Genomic DNA, 24845 nt, shown 5'->3' on the forward strand with positions numbered 1-24845 from the left:
ACCCTGTAGCAGGTAGGAATTGGGGACCAGGTTTGCTTAAGTATGTTAATTAAAGGCACCTTAGCCATTTGTCCCAAGGTTTGGGACTTAATACTAGCTATGTGCTGTACCACTGAGCTATACCTCCAAGCTAAGAAATGGAATCTTTATAACTAATGCATACGTGGGTCATACATACTGAGTACTTCCTATGTATTTACTTGTTTATATAAGACATGGTCTCATGTAGCTCAGGTGGCCAGGTCATTGCTTACCTTGAACTTGAACTTAGATCCTCCTATCTGCTCAGAATAGAGGTATGAGCTACCACACAAGCTGAATTGTGGGCACAGCCCTCTTAGGTGAATTTATTTAATACACAGAGCAACCCTGCTGTTGCTCACTTGTCCTGACACTCCTCACCCTATCATGGTCACCTGAAACAGGTAATAGAAAACTGATTCAACCTTGTTCGATCTGATTTTTCTCTCCCAGAAATCTGTAAGTAGTTTTAGTCAGTCTCTTAACCTAGAAAGGTGTAACCCAGCCAAACAGACCTTTGAGCCCCGTACAGGTGGAACCCAAGAAGTCTCCAAGGGAGCTAGCTGTACAAATGTTCCCATGTCACCACATAAACAGGCTTTCAGAGTAAGCCCACCAGAATGACCTCTGGTTTAAAGACAAATATGCTGTTTGGTTTTACAAGTTTTCTGTACAAGTTTTCCTGTAGCAGTTCTTCACATGGATCCAACACATCTCTTACATAATGTACTCAAATATGTTTTGGGTTTTTTCCTCTTTACAGTAGCATCTGCTTATCATAGCTTTCTTTACATCTTCATCTATAAAAATCCTTCTTTCATGAGGGAGACAACCAGACGTCAATGGCTTGTAAATGTGACATCAGTCTTTGAAACACGTTCCGGAATAAGGTTTCCCATTGGATCTTTCAGTTCTGTAACTTAGCTCTGGTGATGATTCATGTGAGGGTGACAGTGACTCATCTGATTTCAGTGAGCACAGGGTCCCAAAGAAGTGTAGTGTGTCCTATAACTCGATTTAAAAAGAAAGTCTCACTTATGAGTAAGAACACTTAGATCCCAATACATTAAACAGAGCCAAGCATGGTGATTCATGTCTGTAACCCCAGCACCCCAGCAGAGTATAGATTTTATTTTAAAAATATAAAGTAAATGATTTTAAGAAATAAAACAAAGTCTTTAAAGAGACAGAGTACAGAGTCATAGATTAAAGGAGTAAGGAAAAATAAGCCACGTAAAGATGGAATATATACATAGAGTCTGAATTATGCATATTATTGTGTTTTTTTTTAATTTTCTGACTGTGAATGAGCTAAGTACAGAGAGACATTTTATTGTACAGGCTGTTAAGCTAGCCAACATATGTTTTAAAGGTATCTTGACTTCAAAATTTGGGTCTAAGGATATATTGCTTTGGAAAAGAGGTTCTGCTTTTGTTTCCCCAGAGGATGAGAACCTGCAGATTCCTTACAGACTAATGCCATTTGATGGACCAAGACCCCCCTCCAAAAAAGGTCTTTGTGAACCCTCCCAAAAAATTATTTCACCCAACAAAAAACAGGAAGCAGTTTGGAGAGAACTATGTCCAAATTCCCAAATATTGTATATAAATGCTTGTTTACATTTAAAGAGGGATATGCTATAAAGATGAATACTTTACATTGGTATGGATCTTATTTTATTTATACAAATTTAAGATCAATTTTGTTGTATGTATACTTTTGCTCTTGATTAAAGTAGTGTGTTTTTGCAGCTCATTTAAAAATGTATGGTATAATTAAGAAGTATGGGCTAATAGATAATAATCTATAATACTCAAGCTTGTAGTCAGGTTAGTTAAGTTTTGTAGGTATACAAAGGTATATTTCAGATGGATAGATATTCTTCAGCTTTCAAAGACTAAGAATATGGCATTTAAAATGTTTTCTAAAAACTTAGGACTTTTCATGATAATGAGACACATCTGCTCCTGGCAGACCAATCTGCTTCAACAGGAAGATGGGCATCAAAGAGGCTCCTTATGGAGTTTGTTAGCCATTTGGGCAAGAAACTGTTCTTGCCTGGACTGCTTGGTGTTATGCTGTATGAACTGAACATGCAGGACCCACAGAAAAATGACTGCTGAACTTGCCTAAAGGTGAGACTATCCTTCGGGGTTCCTGCTTCATGAAGACATTTTGCAGGATATAGAAGAAAGTGACTGAAAAACTGTCAATAGAGGCAAAACTTTTAGATTTCCTGCTTCGTGGAAAATCTGCCAGATACTATGGACCTGTAGGTTGAAGATGGACGTCTCAATGTTACAAAAGAACTTTGGGTGACTGTCTAGGCAGTGAGATGTCTCTGTCAATTCTAGGGTTTTAGAAGTTGCTTACAATGCACTTCCTGTTTATTTAGGTAATAGTATATCCTTTTGGGGTCTTTGATGGAGTTGAAGAATAGTTATAGTTTTCCTTAGTTATAATAAAAGATAAAGTAGATATAAATATTGTAACTATAATTCTTGCTTGATACCTGTTTTTTATATGTAATTTTACCCTGTTAAAGTTAGAACCTTCTTTTTTTATTTAGAGAGAAAAGGGGAGGTGATGTGGAAATTCCTTCTGTATATGTGTTGCTTTTATTGGTTAATGAATAAAGAAGCTGCTTTGGCCTGTGATAGGGCAGAGTTGAGCTAGGTGGGAAAACTAAACTGAATGCTGGGAGAATGTAGGTGGGGTCAGAAAGATGCCATGTAGCTGCCAGAGGAAACAGATGCCCAGAGCTTTGCTGGTAAACCATGAGCCTCATGGTAAAATAAAAAAGAATAGAAATAGGTTTATTTAAGATGTAAGAGCTAGCTAGAAATACACTTAAGCTATTGGCCAAAGAATATTGCAATTAATATAGTTTCTGTGTGATTATTTTGGGTCTGGGCAGCTGGGAAATGAACAAGCAGTCTCTGCCAACAGGGTCTCTGTATCCCAGCTAGACTGGACCTCACTATGTAATCCAGGATGACCTCAAACACCTTGTGATCCTCCTGCATCAACCTCCAGAATAAGCAATTTTGCCATATTCAACAAGATACTCAGTGATTCCTAATGACAGAGTAGAGGAACAGAGTAGGCTGATGGGTCGTGGAAGTAAAAGATGAGATTGGAAGAGTCAACATGCTTACTTTATAGTCTTACAAGTCATATTAAAGACTCTAAGCTTTAGTGCACATAGGGGCACATGCCTTTAATCTCGGGTCTTAGGAGGTAGAGGCAAGTGGGTCTCTGAGTTCAAGACCAGCCTGTCCTGTGTAGTGAGTTCCAGGTCAGCTAGTGCTACTTAGTAAGACTCCTGGCTCAAAACAAACAAACAAACAAAAACCCAAAACCACCACCAACAAAAAACTCATTGTACCTTGTCTTATAAATATAATGAACAAAACAGAATCCTTACTCACTGGGGATTTAGCCTATAGACAAATGAATATATTGTGTCTGGTGGCAGGAAATGCTACGATGCAATGACTTGAATGGTAACCAATAGAAAGTACACCCAGTCAAAGTCGGGTGGGGAGTTCATAGGTCGTAGGGGGAACCTGCTACTGTTGTTTTTGCTAAATGGTCTTGTCAGCCAGCTTTCTAAGTGCTTATGCTTATACTCACAATAAGGCTACTTTTAACCTTGGGCAGGGACACTTCATTTGACAGTGCCCAGGAGCTAATATAGAGACTCATAACTGGACTGGAGAACAAGTGACTCTTGAGTGCTCAGCATTGGGGTAACATTTCCATTGCTTCCTCCAAAATTCAAAGCATGGTAAGTATGAGGAAAGAAATATGAGCTGGAGGATAGGGAGGAGTTCTGGGAAACTCTGTTGTACCCATAAGCTCTTAGCATCACTGGGTACCTGTCCAAGAAGCCTAGGCCCATGAACACTTCACTGCTGATAATGGAGGCATTCATGAGGTCTCCTCCCTCCAAGGGGCTACAGACAGTGAACTAATGGCTGCTAAAGAGTGGGAGATATAATCTTCAGTGATGTATAACCCCATGCTTGTGCTTACTCAAGAAGAGCTAATTAAACAGCAAAGGACTCTTCTACATAGACACACATGGCAAGGAAGTCAGAGATCTAGGTGGAGTTTCTCTGTCTCTTGGCAGCCAATCCCAAGTAACCATTCAGAGACTTATTATTGATGATAAAGGCTCATTGAATAGCTCAGGCTTGTTACTAGCTCTTACATTTTTAAATTAACCCATATTTCTTATCTGCCTCCTGCCACATGGATGTACCTTCCTTCAACATGACATGGCATGTTTATCTTGTTTAATTCTGCATCTCTTGAGACTCCTCTGATACTACCGACTCCACCCTCCTTCTTCCCAGTATTCTCTCTGCCCCCCCAAATCCTGCCTACCCATTGGCTAATCAGCCTTTTATTAACAATGAGAGCAGTGCATATTTATAGTGTACAAACATTCCCAGCAAGGAGAAGCATTGTTGGGAAGAGGGGTTTATTTGGAAGGGGCAAAAAAAGATAATGGGGTATGATCAAAGTATACACACATGAAATAAAAACAGTAGCTAAAAGGTTAATTCTGTGTGATTATATAATATCTACAAAAATAACAAAATATAGAATGGACACCAGGTGACAGGCTCTCAGGGTCGAGGAGGAGGTGTTGGAGGAAAGTGAGGGTGGCCACAAGAGCACCCCTGTAATGCCTAGTGCAGTGGTGCACACCTGTAATTCCAGCCCTGGTGAGACTAAGGCAGGGTTATCGCCAGCTCCAAACCAGCCCAGGCTACAGAGGGAGATGTGTCTCAAAAAGAAAGCAGCAAAAGGACAACGCTTTAATCCGGATCTGGGCTGTTCTCCAAATGCCAGTGTGTTAAAGGCTTAGTTCCAGCATCTCTGTATTGGGAAGTGGAAGAAATGTTAAGAAGGTCTTGTCATCACTGGAGTAGGCTGTGCAAAGAGGTCATAGGAATTTAGCTCAGAACTGTGAGCTAAAATAAACCTTCCTATGAGATGACTCTCTAGTGTTTGTTACAGTTGCTGTAAGCTGATGACCCCAGTGTCATGAAGGTCTATGGAGCGTGGCCATGGTGGGAGGGTTCTGGGTCTTGGGAAGTGTCTTGGCTGTACCAATGTCAGTGTCTTAGTCATGATGTCATAGTTATGCAAATGGCGCATCTGCATAGGAACTCTCTACTATTTCTTACAATTTCAAATAAATATCATAGTTTCAAAACAATGGATTTTAGAATAATGTTCTGAAGAATAGCCAGATTAAGTGAGGGGACAGAGCTGAGAGTAATTATTTTATGTAGGACAGTTTGGGAAGTCCTCATTTGAAACACATTAACATATTACCTAGGGATATCTGGAGAGTCCTAGGATGACAATAGGGGTGGGACCTTACAAACTTCTCCTTTATCCGCATTAGAGTGTCGGTGGCCTGGTGCTGTGTGGATAACCAGAGCTGCCATGAGTTTACGCTTGCAACTTTATAATATGTTTGCAAAATAGCACTATCAAGGCAAGCCAACATGGAAAACAGTATAGTGACCTGCTCTCTACTTTGTTTGGATTATGCACATCCTCCTCTTCTAATAATGCACAGTTTCCTTTATGTACATATACACCCCCTCCTCTCAGCAAGAAACCAGCAACATCGGACCCCTGTCTCCATCAGGCTACCCATGCATGCCTCTTGGAACAGTGGGATCTCTCCTGCTGATGACTAGGAACTTGAACAGTTCTACTCAAGCATGTTCCCAATACGATCTTGCCTGAGGGTAGGAGAGACATCCAGCCTGACTTGATTTTGGATGTGTGCTCAGTAAGGCGGAAAAGCTGTGTCCTTAAATGAACTTTAGGGAGAACACTTTATTTACCATCTTAGGTCTAGACATAATGGGTATACATATGGTTAAACTCAGATGATTCATGTAAGGGGACATTGCAATAAAAAAAATTACATATTACTCTATCAATCAAAATGGAGAGCCATCGAAATTCCACATCAAGTAACCAAACTCCTTCTCCTGAGACCCATAAAGGAAAGCCTCGAACAGTGAGCGGGGCCTTTGAGGATCTTCACGCATGTGGCCTGCTGTTTCCTTGCAAGTGTAATTTGATCTTCACCATTGTTTTGCATTGAATAAATATTTCCTCACGGCTTTGCAATCCGCATGGGCTTTTATCTAATTCTTGAACAAAATGCCAAGAAACGGCAGGCACCACCCACACAGTGACTGTTGGCTAGGAGTAGCACCATTGTGGATAGGGTCGGCTGAGCAAGGGAGAGCAACAGGAGACAGAATAGTTGGTGGAGATGGCTGTGGTAGAGACGAGTCGCAAGGGCTACCGGCCACAGTTAAGCTGTCTGACTTCACCCTGGGTAAAATCGGAAGCCAAGGAGGGTTTTCAGTAGAGAACTGACATTCTGTAACTTTTACCTTAGAGGTATGACTTCATTCAGTTTATATATATATATATATATATATATATATATATATATATATATATATATATATATATATATGGGGCATAGCTACAACTAGAGTTTTAAGTAATTAAAGCGAGAGGTGATGGTTCAGAGCAGATGAGAGGGAAGGAGGTAATGAGGGCTGTGTGTTCTGATGGATTCCATGTGGAATGAGAGAGAATAATCCTAAGATCGGAACCTAAACATGTGGGAAGATAGAGCAGAGAAAGGGGGAAGAGTACAGGGCAGAAGGTTGAAAGTTTAGTTTTTTTCTTTTGTTGTAAAACAATCTTTTAAAATGTATTTTCTGCTACATATGGTCGCACACGCTCTTAATCCCAGCACTTCAGACGCAGAGGCAGGCAGATCTCTGAGTCTGATGCCACCCTGGTCTATACAGTGAATTGCAGGACAGCCAGGGCTATGTAGAGAGAGACCCTGTCTTGAAATAAACAAACAAACAAACAACAACAAAACCAATGCCATTTATTTATTCTCACATTCACACAAGCGTACACCGAGCATTTCCACCCCATACCCTCTCCCACTCCCTGTGGTCCCCTCCACCTTCTTGTCCTTGCTCTCTCACTCCTTGGTCTTCTTGTAACCCACTGAGTCCAGTCGATGCTGCTTGCTGGGATGCTGCCTGATCTTATTGATTTTGTGCAGAGGGTAAATGCGACTTTATGAGCACATTGGCCATACCATGTCCAGAAGGTACGAACAGCACTCCTCCCCATCCTCTGGCTCTTGTATTCTTCCTGCCCCTTCTTTTCCAATGTCCCTTGAGCCTTGATGTCGTGGTGAATACAAATGTCTCATTTAGAGCTGTGCATTCAGCAGTCATCTCCCAAGCCATGGGCTTTTGATCAGATGTAGAGTATCAGCATGAATTCCCTCCCATGGAGCAGACCTCATATCCAATCAGAAAGTGGTTGGCCATCCCAATAATCGCCTCGCCACTATTCCACCAATAGGCACATCTTACGTGATAGGTAATTATTGTAGCATGTGGGGTTTACCACTGGGTAATATCATTGATTACTTTCTCTCTCAGTGGCCTGCACAGCACCTACTAGCACTAGGAAAGCTAGCTATCAGGAAGGAAGTTTCCAGGTCAGTTCCAGCTTGATTTCTCTATGTCCCCAAATCAAAGTGTGCTGTGTCTTCAGCAAAAGGGTCTTAGTTATGGTAGGAAAACAAGAGCAGTAGCAATGGCCTGTGTTGTTTTGGGGACCTCGAGGACCTCCCTGACAAACACCTTATAAGGTGGTATCCCTCACCTGGCACTGATATTTTTACTTAATAACGCATGTCTTCTGGGCAGGGGTCGGAGGCTGGGCAGGGGTATAACCCACTCCTGAAGGGTGCTTGTGCTCAGACTAAACATTTTTTAGATTATCTTACAAAGCAGTGGGTTTCCATGAGAGTTTTTCATACATCCTTAGTTGTATAGTTACCACACCCACCACCTCCTCCCCATCCCTCATGTCCCTACACCTGCTTAAGCTCTTAGCCCCTCCCAGTATTTCCCCCTACTTTTATATCACATGTATTCTACCAACCCCTAAAGCCCTCCCATGGAACCTTTCTACCTTCCTGGGCTCTATAGACACTCCTAATTAAACACACATCTCTAAAACTTCCAAGTTAGGATCCATACATGAGAGAGAACGTGAAGTAAAGCCACTGTCTCTCTGAACCTGAGTTATCTCATGTGTGTTATATTTCCTAGCTCAGTCGTTTTACTGAAAATGTCTTCATTTCATTTTTCTTTATAGCTGAATAAATTTTCACTTTGTGGGGCTTGAGAAATTGCTTGGTGGCTAAGAACACTTGTTGCTCTTGAAGAGGACCCAGATTCAATTCCATTACCCACATGGTGGCTCACAACTGTAACTTCAGTCCCAGGGGATCCAACACCCTCATTTAACCTTTTGGGCACTAGGCATACACACTTTATATATTCATACATGTAGACGGAAGTTTCTGTCCTGCCTGGTCCTGCAGCCATTTAGTCCCAAATAAACACTTAGAGGTTTATATTAACTATAAACTGTTTGGCCTATTGCCCAGGCTTATTATTGACTAGCTCTTACAACTTAAATTAACCCATAATTCTTATCTATGTTTAGCCATGTGGCCTGCTACCTTATCTCAGTAAGGCATTCTCATCTTTCTTTCTCTGCATCTGGCTAAGGACTGTGTCTCTGCCTTTCCTCTTCCAAGAATTCTCCTAGTCTGGTTACCCTGCCTATATTTCCTCCCTGGCTACTGACCAATCAGCATTTTATTAAACCAATATGAGTGACAAATCTTTACAATGTACAAAAGCATTATCCCACAGCACATACATGCAGGCAAAACATTCATAAACTTAAAATAATAAAATAAATAAATAAATCTAAATTTTAAAAAAAATTCACTTGTGTATATGTATCACATTTTCATTATCCATCAGTTAATAATGGACATCTAAGCAGTCTACATTTGTTTTTTTTTTTTAATCTGGGTCCTTTATAAAAAGACTTTTACATTTTTATTTTATGTATGTGTGTCTTGACTGCATGTGTATATATATACAACACATGCATGCAGGTACCCAAAGAGGCCAGAAGAGACCATTGAATCCTCCAGAACTGGACTTAGGAATGGCTATGGGTCACATGTGTGTACTAGAAACAAAATACAGCTTCTCAGTAACAGCAACAAGTGCTCTTAACTGCAAAGACATCTCTCCAGCCCTTTTTTTTTTTTTTTTTTTTTTTTTTTGGTTTTTCGAGACAGGGTTTCTCTGTAGCTTTGGAGCCTGTCCTGGAACTAGCTCTTGTAGACCAGGCTGGTCTCGAACTCACAGAGATCCGCCTGCCTCTGCCTCCCGAGTGCTGGGATTAAAGGCGTGCGCCACCGCCGCCCGGCTCCAGCCCTTCTTTATTCTATCCCATTGGCCCATCTGTCTGTTTTTGTACCAGTGCTGTGCTGTTTTTATTACTATGTCTCTGGAACATAATTTAATCAGGAATGGTGCTACCCCCAGCAGTGGTTAGGATTGTTTTGTCTGTCTGGGGTCACTTCTGCTTCCATATGATTTTTTTAGGATCCATTTATTTTTATTTTATGTGCATAGATGTTTTGCCTGTGTGTGTCTGTGCACCACATACATACCTGGACCTGCAGAGGGCAGAAAAGGGCATGATCTGGAACTATGTAGTAAGAGCAGCAGGCCTGCTTTTCATCCCACCTGGCTCTGCCCTTTGTAAAAGGAGCTGTGGGCTGTGTTCCCACCCGAACCCGGCTAGCTTACCCACAGAATAATTACACAGAAACTGTATTCATTTAAACACTGCCTGGCCCGTTAGTTTCAGCCTCTTATTGGCTAATTCTCACATCTTGCTTTAACCCATATTTAGTAATCTATGTAGCACCACGTGGTGGTGGCTTACCGGGAAAGATCTTAACCTGTGTCTGTCTCAGAGAGGAGAGGCATGGCGTCTGCCTGAGGCATCTGCCTGACTCTGCTTTCTTTCTCCCACAATTCTGTTCTGTCTACTCTGCCTACCTAATTTTCTGTCCTATTAAAGGGCCAAGGCAGTTTCTTTATTAACCAATGAAAGTAACACATAGACAGCTGACCCTCCTCCTCCATCAGAACTAGAGTTACAGACGGTTGTGAGCTGCCATGTGGGTGCTGAGAATTGAATCTGGGTCCTCTGGAAGAGCAGCCAGTGCTCTTAAGCACCAAGCGATCTCTCCAACCCCATCTTCATGTGAATTTTGTTTTTCTACATTTGTAAATAATATCATCAGAATTTTGACTGAGATTGCCTTAAATACATAGATATTTTTAGTAGGAGCCATTTTCCCAACACTGATTTTTCCAATACATGATCTTTCCATTTTCTAATGTCTTCCTTGGTTTTGTTCTTAAGTGTTCTAAGTTTTCATCATAGAGGTCTCTCACATCCTTGGTTAGATTGAGTCCAAGGTATTTTTTTTTTTACATTGTTGTAAATGAGACTGTTCACTGATTTCTCTTTCAGTTTGTTTCCTATTGGTATATAGGAAGTTAATGATTTTGTGTGTTAATTTTGATGAGACTGTTTATTAGCTGCAAGAGTTTTCTGGTAGTTTTTATTGATTCCTATGTATAGAATTGATGTGGGATCCCCCTCTGTATGCTATGAATATGTTTTATTACCATTGATTAATAAAGAACCACTTTGGCCTATAACAGGGCAGAGTATAGGTAGGCAGGAAAACTAAACTGAATGCAGGGAGAAAGAAGGCAGAGTCAGGCAGATGACATGTAGCCGCTCAAGAAACCGTGAGTCTCATGGTGAGATATAAAACAATAGAAATGGGTTAATTTAGGATGTTAGAGTTAGTTAATAAGAATCCTGAGCTAATAGGCCAAGCAGTGTTGTAATTAATATATTTCTGTGTGTTTCTTTGGGACTGATCAGCTGTGGGACCAGGCAGGACAGAAACTTCCATTCACATAGAATTGTATCGTCTGCAAATAGAGGTTCTTTGACTTCTTTTTCTAATTGCATTCTTTTTATTTGCTCCTCTTGTCTTAATGTTCTAGCTAAGACTTCTAGTACTGTATTGAATAAAAACAGGGTAAGTGGATACCCTTTTATTGTTCCTGATTTAACGTGAATGCTTTGTTTTCCCCAATTTAAAATAATGCTGGCATTAGGTTTGCCATAGGGTAACTTTTATTGTGGCTTGACATGTTCTCTCTATTTTGTTTCCTTAGAACATGAAGAGATGTTATGATTTATGAGATGCCACCAGAAAGCAGGTTGGGTGGTCCCATCATTATCACCATTTTAAACACGGTCTTATTGGACCATCTTGGTTAGTCTGGCCTAGAACTCACTGTGTAGACTAGGCTTGGCCTTAAACCCACAGATATTGACCTGCCTCTGCCTCCCAAGTGCCGGGATTAAAGTCATGTGCCATCATGACCAGTCAGTCATAGCTCCCTATGTGAGTCGTGCAGTATCTTTAGGAGCTTCTCTATGGTTTTCACTTCAACTGTGTTTTTCCATAAATGTGCAACAGACCCAATATACAAGGACCATAAGCTTTCTGCTGATACAAAGAAAGGAACACCAGCCTGGGACTCTGAGGATTTTACTTTGGTTCATTCCAGTGTTTGTGGAAGCCTTCTGGAATATGGCTGTGCTTTGCATGTTTAATATCTTAATTGTGGTTTCAGTTTTGTGAATGTATAGAAATGCCAAACCTTAAAAAAACATTAGCTGGTTGTTGGTGGTGCAGACCTTGAATTCCAGCACTCAGGAGGCAGAGGCAGGCAGATCTCTGTGAGTTTGAGGTCAGCCTGGTCCACAGAATGAATTTCAGGACAGCCAGGGCTACACAGAGAGACCCTGGCTCAAAAAACAGAAAAAAAAAAGTGAAAGAAATTATACACTTGAAATATATGCAATTATGTCATAAGAGATAAGAAAAACTATACTTTAGTAGATAAGATTCCCATATCCTGTTTTCTGAGACAGGGTCTTCTATAGTAGCTCAGCTAGGCCTAGAACTCACTGTGTAGCCCAGGCTGGCTTCCAACTCACAATCTTCTGGCTTCTATATCCTAAATGCTGGGATTACAGAGAGGTGCCACCATTTTAGGCCTCAGTTTTTAATTTCTGATATCAGGTATCTGGTTTCACACACACACACACACACACACACACACACACGCGCGCGCGCGCGCGCACATGCACACGCACACACACACTCAAGCAATTCTCCAATAGATGCCAACTGGTATTCAATACTTGAATTCTACCTGATGCCGTGTACCCAGTTAGAGTTCAGACACTACACAACATGAGGGCTTAGTTCCAGAGAGTGATCTCTTCATCTACCAACCAGCTGCTGGTTATCTGTACTCCTAACCAAGAAATCTGACTTTTTATACCATTTCCGTTAAGCCTGGTTAATTTGCCAGATACCCCAGAGAACTTGGGAAAATGCTTGGAATACTGGATTATTATATAAATAAAGGTTATAAGGAAGGTAAACTTGTGAACAGCTGTAGGAGGAGGGCCCATTTGTTTGTCTAAGCCGCCAGGCTAGCTTAGCCCCAAAATAACCACACAGAAACTGTATTAGTTAAATCACTGCTTGGCCCATTAGCTCTAACTTCTTATTGGCTAACTCTTACATCTTAATTTAACCCATTTCTATTAATCTGTATCGCCACATGGCAATGGCTTACCGGCAAAGTTTTGGCACGTCTGACTCTGGTGGCGTCTCCATAGCATCTCTCTGACTCCACCCTTCTTCCTCCCAGCATTCATTTCTATCTTCTCTGCCTACTTAAGTTCTGCCCTATCAACAGGCCAAGGCAGTTTCTTTATTCATTAACCAAGAAAAGCAACATATAGACAGAAGGACCTCCCACTCCAAACAGCCAGTTAGATTCAAAGGTATCGGAGGAAGGCGTGTGACTCCCCCATGTGTTCATCAGGCTCTGGCTTTATGGAAGAGGTGTGTTCTAATAGAAGCAAAGAGGTGTCTCAGGAACTGGGCAGGTGAACCTGAGTGAAGACAAGCAGGCAAAAAGCAATAGCTTCTGCTATCATAAGTGTGGCCCAGACCGAGGGTTGATCTTCCACCTCAAATGATCCAAGAAAAATCCCACAGGAGTGTTCCCAGCTACTTGGGTTTTAGTTATCCAGATGTAGCCAAGCTGAGAACCAAGAATAATCATTACATTCCTGATTTTTTAAAATGTGTGTATCTGTGTGAGTGTGTGTGTATATGTATGTGTGTGTGTATCGGTGTATGTGTGTATATATATGTGTGTGTATGTCTGTGTGAGTGTCTGTGCATGTGTGTGTATATGTGTGTGTGTATGTGTCTGTGCATATGTGTCTGTGTGTGTATGTGTGTGTATGTCTGTGTGAGTGTCTGTGCATGTGTGTGTATGTGTCTGTGCATATGTGTCTGTGTGTGTGTGTGTGATGTGGAAAGTCCTTCAGTGTATGTGTTGTTTTTATTGGTCAGTGAATAAAGAAGCTGATTAGACCTATGACAGGGCAGAGTAGAGCTAGGCAGGAAAGCTAAAGTGGGTGCTGGAAGAAAGAAGGTGGATCAGTGAGAAGCCATGTAGCCTCCTCTGGAGCTGGCTGAAACTTTGTCAGTAGGTCAGGACCTCGTGGTGATGCACAGACTAATGGAGATCGGTTAGTTTAGTATATAAGAGCTAGGTAACAATGTGCATAAGCTAATAGGCCAAGCAGTGATTTAATTAATACAGTTTCTGTGTGGCCATTTCGAGTCTGAGCAGCCGGGAAATGAACAAGCAGCCTCCCCCCAACATGTGTGTCAGAGGACAACTTTCTGGAGTTGTTTGTCAACTTGTGCTTTTTATGCTAGGACATTTCTTGAGCCTCCACGCTCCTTTCCCATGATAGCTGCCTGCCTACTTCGGCAGACGTGGCTGAGATCCAGTGAAAACACTGTTTTCTTTGTGATAAGCGATGCCCAAATGTAAACTGGTTGATTTCATAGTGGCTGGTGGTAATGTACTACGTACCAGGCTTTCTTTCAGGCCACCAACCAGCTCCCAAATCATGACACGGAGACTTATTATTAGTTATGAATGCTTGGCTCAGTTTAGGCTCGTTTCTTGCTGGCTCTTATAATTTAACCTATTTCTCTTCATCTGTGTTTTGCCTTGGGGCTTTTTACCTTTCTTTCTGTATATCTAACTTTTCTGCTCTCTCCATGGCTGACAAGCTGGAAGCTGCCTGGATTTTGGCCTGAGGTGTTTCCCTCTCTTTCTCCCTTGTTCTCTCGAGCCTAGGTTTATTCTCTCTGCTTTCTATCCCTGCCTGTCCTTTCTCTGCCTAGTTATTAGTCATTCAGCTCTTTATTAGACCATCAGGTGCCTTAGGCAGGCAAGGTGAAACAAAGGCAACCCATCCTTACATCATTAACAAAGGCAGCGGAAACAAATGGAGCACACCTTCACATAGTTAAATATTCCACAACAGTATGATTTACTTTTAAATTTCATTGTGTGTGCGTGTGCATATGTGTGTGTGCGCGCACATGTGCGTGTGTGAGTGTGTGTGCATGCATGTGCATGTGGCACTAGAGGACACCTGTAGAGCTGGTTCTCTCCTTCTGCCTTTATGTCGATCCAGGGGTGGAACTCTGGTCCCCAGGCTTATACCACAAGCGACTTTACCCAGAATCATGTCTGGCTAAAGTACCTTTTATCAGTGAGGCATTCTCTTCTTGTTTCCTCTGTGTCTGGGTGACGACTGCAGACTGAGCCTTTCCTCTTCCCAGAATTCTCCTGTTCTGGTCACCTTGCCTATACTTCCTGCCTGGCTACTGGCCAATCAGCATTTTATTAAACCAATACAAGTGACAAATCTTTAGAGGGTACAAGACCATTGTCCCACAGTAGTGGAATGTGGCAGTTAGAAAGAAAATAGCCCCCAAATAGAGTGGCACTGTTAGGAGGTGTGGCGTTGTTGGAGGAAGTGTGATCTTGTTGGGGGACGTGTGTCACCGTAGAGGTAGGCTTAGAGGTCTCATATGTTCTCAAGCTATACCCAGTGTCTTATACCATTTCCTGTCACCTGCAAGATGTAGGACTCTCAGCTACCTCTCCAGCACCATATCTGCCTGCATGCCACCATGTACCATCATGATGATGATGGACTGAACCTGTGAACTGTAAGCCACCCCAATTAAATGTGTTCTTATAAGAGTTGCCATGGTCATGGTGTCTCTTCACAGCAATAGAAACCCTAACTAAGGCATATCCGCTCCTGTTCCTTCCTTTCTCTGCCATAGCTGTATGAAATTCTGCCCTAGCTGCATGTGGTCTTGGTATTGAGAGGTGCTAGGGTTTACAGGACATAAAAGGCTACCTCTATGGGAGGAAGGCCTCTGATTTATACAGCTCTGAGAGGGAGGTCATCACCTATTCTTGGCTGGGTCATTTGGTGGTGCAACTGTTTGGGGTTACCCTTGTTACTTGAGTGAGCCCCCCGAATTCACTGGTTCACCAAATTTGACTTGGGTGTTATTACTTGGTCTGTTGTTGGTGCCTTATAGGGATAGGGTGAATAGATGTTTGTTTATGTCTCCCTGGGAAAAGTTTACCCAATAACTAGCATGCCAAGAACTTCAACTCACACTGTACACAAGTATAACCCAAGGGTCTTGTAAACACTTGTGTGTGTCTAGATATTCATACTCTGTCTCTAGAGATTTGGGGTCTATTGTCTGAGGTTGGTGCTTTAAGGATTTCCCAAGTATATTATAGAAAGCAATACAAAGGGTCCTTTAAGACTAAAAATAGAACAACTATATGATTCAGCTATACCACTGAAGGATTACCTAATACCTAAAGGATTAAACCAGTATAGCACAGAGGTACAGTAAGTAATCCAGGTTTATTTTGGCTGCCTTCACATAGCCAAGTTATGGAAGCAGCCTAGGCACCCACTAACAGGTGAATGGATAAAGAAAATTGCAGACGGAAAAACACATGTATACACACACATACACACACATAATTCATCTATAAAGAAGGATGAAATCATGTTGTTTGAGAGAAAATGGATGGAATAATAGATATCAAGTTAAACAGAATAAGCCAGACTCAGAAAGAAGACAAATTCCAGTCGGCTTTGTCTCGTATGTGGGAGATAGATTAAGTAAATAAATAAATAAAGGTAGAAGAGGGACTGTTTGGGCAGAAGAAGGTCACAGGGGAAGGGGACAGAGAAAGGGGGGCAGTGAGGGGTAGTTAATGGTCAAAGTAGCTTATGCATATGTGAAATGTCTGCAAAGCCGGGTGTGGTGGCACCTGCCTTTAATGCTGGCACTCGGAGGCAGAGACAGATGGATCTCTTCCTGTTCGAGGATGGCCTGGTGTATATAGCAAGTTATAGAACAGCCAAGGATACATAGTGAGACCTTGTCTCAAAAAACAAACAACACCAAAACATAGTAGAAAAGCCCCTATCTTGTGTAGTTAATGTATACACTAACAAAAAGAAAGAAAAGTCTTCCCAGGTAAGCCTGGTATATTCTCAAGGTTAAAACATTCTTAAATGTAAATGGGACTGGTTCAAAGTAAGTGTTAATCCTAAGCAAAAGTAATTTCAGAAGAATGAGAAAATTATATGGAAACCTTCTGCACAGAGATTGAACTTGAAGTAAATAAGGCATAGGCTTCAGGACCCCTCCCTTGCACAGATCCCTCCCTTGCATAGATCCCTCCCTTGCACAGACACCTCCCTTGCAGAGACACCCCCTTGCACAGATCCCTCCCTGGCACAGACCCCTCCCTTGCACAGACCCCTCCCTTGCACAGATCCCTCCCAAGGTTGAGAAGTCTATAGCCCCTCAATGTGGAGTTTTCTCCCTAGAGCCTGGAGTATGGGTTTCCCTTTTCCTCCTTTCTTTTCCTCTCTTTTCTTCTCATCTTCCTCCTCTTCCTCTTCTTCCTCTTCCTTCTCTTCTTCCTCCTCTTCCTTTTCTTATGCCACCATATTGTGCTAGTTGGCCTTGAACCCCTAGGCTCAAGCAACCCTCCTGTCTTAGTCCTGGAGCGCTGAGACCACAGGTGCACTCACCACACCACGCTCAGCGGGTTCCTTCTTCCAATCACAAAGGGACCTTTTGTTCTTAGAAGAGATAAGCCAGATTTCAGGATAAGGATTAAAATTATTTCCAAGGGAAATTCTTCTGCCACTAATAGGCAAGTGTTGCTCTTCGTGTTTTCCTGGAGTTGAAACCAGCACCCAGAGACTGCAGGATGAGCTCAAACCTCACAGATCGGCAGAGGTATCACAGTAACGGACAATAACCATCCGGGAGGCCTGTCTCCTGCCCTGCTGCAGCACATGCATGTAGCGCCCGAGCAAACAGGCTGGTCTGTGTTGGGAGCATGCGCAAACTCCACTGGATGGTGCCGCTGACCTTGCAAAACTCATTGCACCCTTTGAATCCATCCCCCAGCCGTACTGGCTTGTGACCTCAGAACAAGGTCATGCAGCGCAATATCCATTCTACAGCCCAGAGTCTGGGAATTCCAGCCACACTCTCCCTGTCTTGGATGGTTCTGGAGTCGCCATGAGTTTGTTTACAGGATCTGCTTAAAAGAAAAGTGAACACTATGTGTTAGCTCCAAAAGAACATTCTGGAAGGTTGTGCGACTTCCACTGCTTCTCAAAAGCACTTGGGCTGCTTGGGTGTGGGTCGGGCACTCCTTTTGCCCCCTCATCAGGCCTCAAAAGTCCCAGGAAATCAAGCATTTTCTGCTCACATTCAAGCAAAGGATGCCAACCGTGTTAAGACTAAGAAATAAAGAGGACGATGTGGAGTTCATTTGGCTTCAAGAGACCTTGATATTGCCGTCACAAACAAGAAGACTGAGGGGCCAAACCAGTCCTGCCCCAGGTTTGGCAACAAAGGGGCTGAAATGAACCAGACACCCTCATTTAGAAGGTAGTAGAATCTTTTTGGTTGTTGCTGAGACAGGGTCTCTCTCTTGGATGTCCTGGAATTCTCTGTGTAGATGAGGTTGTCCTCTAACTCACAGATCCTCCAGCCTCTGCCTCCCGAGTGCTGGGATTAAAAGTGTGTGCCACCATGCCCAGTAGTATTAGAATTTTGAAAAGTAAAAGAAAAGAAAGTATAAGAGACCGTTAAGGCAGCAATACGTCATTCTGGGTTTTATTACAGGCAATAAAGACATTTCAGGAACACAGCCGCATGGATGTTAATTCACATACCGCCTGAGAAACCATTCTCAAATCAAGATGACACATGCATCCAGAATTTTTTCACGCCTCTTTGGACAACCTAGAAAAACCCCTTGTCTGCTTGTCATTTCTCCTTGCCTTCATGCCAGCCCCACCACCGTTAGCCTCGCAGAGACGCTTCCCGAGAGCTCGGACTGTTTGCACTTTGGACTCAAATGGCACTCGCTGCTTTTTGTTTGCCTTTTCACTTCGCACAGTGCCAATGAGGGTGCAGTGAAACCACTGAACTGGACCACTCCGAGGGCGGAAAGAAAGGTTGATTCGGTATCAAACTGCCCGGTAGGGTCTTTGAACTGACGCTGGGTGTTCTGATTGGCTGGGTCTTAAATGCTCTTGCTGGAGGTAGATTGACCTTTGGGGTGGGATTAAGGGAGGCACCTGCTAAGCCACAACCCTTTTAGGCCTTTATTTATGTCCTGTTCAGGACACGGTCACTAGCATCACCCTTGTGGTGAGCCGCCTTGGTCCTAACAGTTACTTTGAGATTTACCTATGTCGTGGGCGTGAACAGTTTCTTCATTCCCTTTGCTCCTAAAGCGTGTTCCCTTGTATCCTTTCAGCCTTGGAGAGACATTTGGATGGCTCCCGACTCGAAAATATCACCAAAATATCTGCTTTGAGCAAGTGTGTATCGGCAGGGAATGTGTTTGTGTGCAAGCGCTTTCTTGGGCAAACACCTTGTAGTGGACTGGTTCGGTCATGTGATAGCTACACTTCACGCTGGAAAAACCTGGAGAGATGGCTCAGAGGTGAAGAGAGGAGGCTGACTTATACACCCAGTGCTCTCATTAGGTTCTTCTTACCAAGTACTAAATTCTAGTCCTTCCCAATTTTAAAAAATATCACATTTGTTTATCTCTTGTGTGTATGTGTGGAGCATGAATGTACCACAATACATGTGTGGGAATCAGGAGACAAATGATGGGATTTGTGGTTTATGATTCTCTCCTTTCACCTCCACCATGGGGTCCCAGGCACCAAACAAATCGCCAAGCTTGGTGGCAACTGCCTTTACCCACTGAGCAATCTTGCCAGGGTTTCTTTGTGCAGCCCTGGCTGTTCTGGAACTAGTTCTGTAGACCAGGCTACCCTCAAACTCATAAAGATCCTCCTGCCTCTGCCTCCCAAGTGCTGGAATTAGAGGTAAGTGCTACCACACCTGGCTATCCATTGCTAATTTCAAAGTCACTCAATTTCATACATTCTTCTAACTACCAGGTCATTTCTCTCCTTCCATTTATGGATACTTTTGTTTGTTTGATTGATTGGTTTTTGTGATAGGCTCTCTTATATCCCAGCCTGGCCTCCAACTACATAGCCAAGGAGGCCTTGAACTTCTGCCATTTTTGTTTGTTTTAGAGACAAGGTCTTCCTGTGTAGACCTGGCTGACCTAGAACTGCTCTCTGCTTCTGGTATAAAGCAGCCTCGAACTTCTGATTCTCTTGCCTCTACCTCTCAAGTGCTACTGAGATTATAGGGCTCACTGGTACACCCAGTTTTATGCAGTTTTGGGGATCTAACCCAAGGCTCCCCAAGTGCTAGACAAGCATTTCTTCCTTTTCCTACCCGAGGTGCTTGCTACTGGACAGTGAGGAGCCATCCTGCGCTCACAACATAAAATAGCTCATAGTGAGGACACCAGGAAGCAGGACTTGGTGATGTCACAGAGCCATGGCACCTGTCTCTAGTGTGAGAAAATAGCCCTATAGGTAAGGTATTGGGGTCATTACCATACATGTGCCTTACTGCAGTTATCTCTGCCTCCTTTTTGAAGCTAGAGATCTAATCTAGTACTTGTATGTGCTTGGTGAGTGCTCCATCTAGGGATCTAACCTAGTACTTGTATGTGCTTGGTGAGTGCTCCATCTAGGGATCTAACCTAGTGACTTGCACGTGCTCGGTGAGTGCTCCATCACAGAGACACACTAGCCCCAGATGCGACTTCTTCCTTCCTTCCTTCCCTTCCTTCCTTCCTTCCTTCCTTCCTTCCTTCCTTCCTTCCTTCCTTCCTTCCTTTTTTGGTTTTTGAGACATGGTTTCTCTGTGTAACAGTCCTGGCTGAACTGGAACTCACTTTGTAGACCAGGTTGGCCTTGAACTCACAGAGATTCTCCTGCCTCTGCCTCCTGAGTGCTGGGATTAAAGTCATGCACCACTACCACCTGGCATTTCTTTAGTTAATTTAACTTTTTATTGGTTCTTTGTGGATTTCACATCGTGTGTCTCGATCCCACCCATCTCCCCATCCCTTTGAATCCACCCTGTGCCCTTGGGACCTACCCTTCCATAAGATAAAACAAAATGAAATTTAAAAGAAAGGAAAACAATCTCATCATGGAATGATGGAGGAGTGTCTATGTGTTAATTTCATTGGTTAATAAACTGCCTTGGCCCTTTAATAGGACAGAAAATTAGGTAGGCGGAGTAAACAGAACAGAATGCTGGGTAGAAGGCAATGAGGCAGATGCTTCAGGGCAGTCTCCATAGGCAGTCGCCATGCCTCTTCTCTCCGAGATGGATGCAGGTTAAGATCTCTCCTGGTAAGCGACCACCTCGTGGTGCTACACGGATTACTAAATATGGGTTAATTAGCCAATAAGAGGCTGAAACTAATGGGCCAGGCAGTGTTTAAAAGAATACCATTTCCGTGTAATTATTTCGGGTGTAAAGCTAGCCCGGTGGCGAGATGCAGCCCCGCCGCTTCATCTACAGTGGAAACCGCAGTGACTTTAGTGAATCACACAGTAAGCCCTTTAGTCCTTACACCTTTAATTGCAGAGTCACTGGTCTGGTTCGAGACCTCCGGTTTCTGCTACACTATCAATACTGGGCCCTCACTAGGACTCCTCTCGGATATCCTGTTGTTGCCCTGTGTCATAGAGATCCTGCAGCTTTGGGTCTGCAGGACCAGCCCCTAATGTGCTCCAGCAGAGCATAGCCGGGGTAGATGTTGCGGTGGGCCAACTCATAGCTCTGTGTCTTAGTTAGGGTTTCTATTGCTGTGAAGAAGAGACACCATGATCACCACAACAACTCTTACAAATGAAAACATTTAATTGGGGGTGGCTCACTCACAGTTCAGTCCCTTATCATCATGATAGGACACAGGACATGCAGGCAGACAGTACTGGAGAAGCAGCTGAGAGTCCTACATCTTGCAGGTAACAGGAACTGTTCTGTCTCAGTGAACTTCGCTTTGAGCATATGTGAGACCTCAAGCCTGCCTCACTTCCTCCAACAAGGCCACACCCCCTAATAGTGCCACTCCCTTTGGAGGCCATGGTTGGGAGCTACAGATCCCGGGCCCCTTGATTTTCTTTGCCTGCTTCAGATTCTTTGCCTGCTGGAGTGAACTGAGCACGAGACCCTGAGGGCAAGCTGATGAGTCTGCAGCGGAAAGATCCCCAGAGCTGGGCGTGGCTAAGTATCCCTATATAAGCTGCCCCTGAGCAAAATAAAGGGGACACTTGGTATTCTTGTATCAAGGATGACCCGTGTCCTCACCTCTCTCTGTCTGTCTCTGTCTCTGTGTTTGTCTGTATGTTTTTAAGTCCCAGCTTAGTTCCCAGCTGGCATATCGGTCTTGCAGTGGCATGGAAGCTACAGGACCGTCTTCGTTCAGGTTTTTACAGGCCGTTTTCTTTCAGACCACCATACCCTGGTTCTGGGCCTGGGTGGTTCAGTCTGCCAGCTCTCCCCCAGAGTGAGCTCTCCTGCACCACCTGAGTTAGCTCACCCTATGCAGCAAGCAGCAAGGGACAGAGCCCGGTTTCCTGCTCTCATGCCCTCAGGGCAGGCTCATCAGTGGCCACCGGCAGCACCAGCTCTATTGTGTTGCCCAGCAAGGTGCAGGGGCCTCTGGGCTGCAGTGGTGAAAGGCAGGGCCAGCTCTCCCACCTGCTATGGGTAGTGGAGGAGGAGAAAGGGCATCTCCCCCTCGATCATGGCACCATATGGCAGATGAGGGGCAGCTCACCCTCATGCCTGTCAGCAGGGTCGGCTCTACTGTGCTGCCCGGGTGAGGTGCAGAGTCTGATTTCCTGAGTGCTGCAGCCCATGAGAAGCAGGTTCTGTTCTCCCTAGTGTCGCAGCCAGAGAGGAGCAGGACCAACTCTGTGCAGCCCTATCCTCTCTACCTTTGGTGGTAACAGAAGCTACAGACATCAACACAGTACACAGCTGTGGCCAGAACATCATCATCACCATGGCCTCCAGAGGCAAGCAGGCCACCCACCTCAGCCGGCTCCTCATCACCTTCCAGATCTTCCTTCCTCTGTAGGGCATGAACCATTGCGTCTCACTTCCTTTTCCATACCCTGCCCCACCCTGTGTTTGCTCATTGTAATGGAGCCCAGCTGGTGCTGGATGGACCCACGTTGTCCCCTCCTGGCCTGGGATGAAGAGCCCGGGATGGGCATGTGGGTCTTTGTCCCCTGCTCAGTCATAATCCCCAGCTGCAGTTTCTTTTTTTTTTTTTTTTTTTTTTTTTTTTTGCCTCCAAATTAACCCCTGATGTTTATTTACAAAGGACTGGAGTCACATTTGAAAAGATTATGGAGAAACAAAGATTATAAACATAGCTAAGATCCACATCCAGTTAATAGAAGATCTACAAATGCTTCTGACCATGATTTATCATTACCCTTCTTCCCATCTCTCTTTGCTAACTCTGCATTTCTTCCTGGGTTCATACTTTCTTACTGACTATTCCTGCCTAAAGAGGTATTGGAGTTTCAGATTCCTGCTTGGTTTCCTGGCCAGATCAGTACAGTTGGAGCATTCCATTAGATGTCATTTCTTTTTTTTTTCTTTCTCATGGTTTATTTTTTTTTATATTTAAAAATTTCCATCTCCTTCCCTCCTCCTCCCCCTCCCTCCGCTCCTCCTCCCCCTTCCCGCCCCTCCTTCTCCCCCTTCCCTCCCCTCCCCTCCAACCATACCTCCCCTCCCTCCCTCTCAAGGCCAAGGAGCCATCAGGGTTCCCCACTCTATGCTAAGTCCAAGGTCCTCCCAACTCCCCCCAGGTCCAGGGAGGTGATCGACCAAGCTGAGAAGGCTCCCACAGAGCCCGTCCATGCAGAAGAATCAGAGCCCAGCGCCAATGTCCTTTGCTTCTCAGTCAGCCCCCGCTGTTGGCCACATTCAGAGAGACGGGTTTGGTCACATGATCCATCAGTCCCATTCCAACTGGAGTTGGTGATCTCCCTTTAGTTCTGTCCCACCGTCTCCATGGGTGAACGCACCCCTCACGTTCCTGACTTTCTCCCTCATGTTCTCGCTCCTTCTGCTCCTCATCAGGACCTTGGGAGCTCAGTCCAGTGCTCCAATGTGGGGCTCAGTCACCTTCCCCATCTGTCGCCAGCTGGAGGTTCCCTCACGGTCCTGACTTTCTTTCTCATGTTCTCCCTCCTTCTGCTCCTCATCAGGACCTTGGGAGCTCAGTCCAGTGCTCCAATGTGGGGCTCTGTCATTTTCTTCATCTATCGTCAGGTGGAGGTTCTATGGTGATATGCAAGAAATTCATCAGTATGGCTATAGGAACTGGCCTTTTCAGGCTCCCTCTCCTCAGCTGCCCAAGGAACTAACTGGGGGCGTCTCCCTGGAAACCTGGGAACCCCTCTAGGGTCAAGTCTCTTGACAACCCTCAGGTAGCTCCTTAAATTAAGATATATGCTTCCCTGCTCCCATATCCACCCTTCCTATATCCCAAGCACCCCATTCCTCCGAGCTCCCCCCATTCTCCCCTTCACACTTTTCTCTCCCCATCTTCCCTTGGCCCAGTCTCGCCCAACCAGCTGCAGTTTCTAATCAATCTCTTGCTTCCCTCATTTCCTGATCTTCCACTCATTGGCTTCTGAATCCTCAACCCAGCATGATCTCTCTTTAATGACCTCCCTGTGAGTTCCAGGGGACATTTTTTAGTTCCTGGATGACCTACTATCTCATTTGACTCTTGTACGTGTCCTCCTTTTGAAACACTCATTTTCTGAGGATTTCATGATCAATACTTCCGAGGCTTGCTGCTTCCATCCTGGGCCTCCTCTGGGTACTCATCTTCCTCTATAGACACACTAACCATCTCGCAACCTCTAGGACATGGTCTCTGCTGCGTACTGTTCCTCCCTGTCTGGAATGTTCTCTCCTGCCTGCTTTGCCTGGCTAACTGGTCTTGTTCTCCCCACCCCCATTCTTCTGTCCTCGGGGAAGCCTCTCTGTGAGAACACACGTCTTTATTAGCTATTCCATCACAGCCCCTAGTGCAGCTACCACTTTGCCTTCTGTTGTGTGACTCTAAATGAGCCGCCTCCTCCTCCACACAGGAAGCTCCATGGAGAGGCTGTCTTTGCTATCGAGTGTGTTCCCTGACGCCCACTACCTAGTGTGGGCTCCAACTGTTCCTAAACGGTGGAGCCTTTGCCTGGAAGGTGTGAGACCCTGCATTCGGTTCCTCACACCAGCCAACCACCACCACCAACGATTAAATATGTCTCTATTAGGTGGATCAGTGTGTAGTGTACTGACGTAACG

Source organism: Arvicola amphibius, chromosome 1, assembly GCF_903992535.2.
Source record: "Arvicola amphibius chromosome 1, mArvAmp1.2, whole genome shotgun sequence".
Lineage (NCBI taxonomy): Eukaryota > Metazoa > Chordata > Mammalia > Rodentia > Cricetidae > Arvicola > Arvicola amphibius.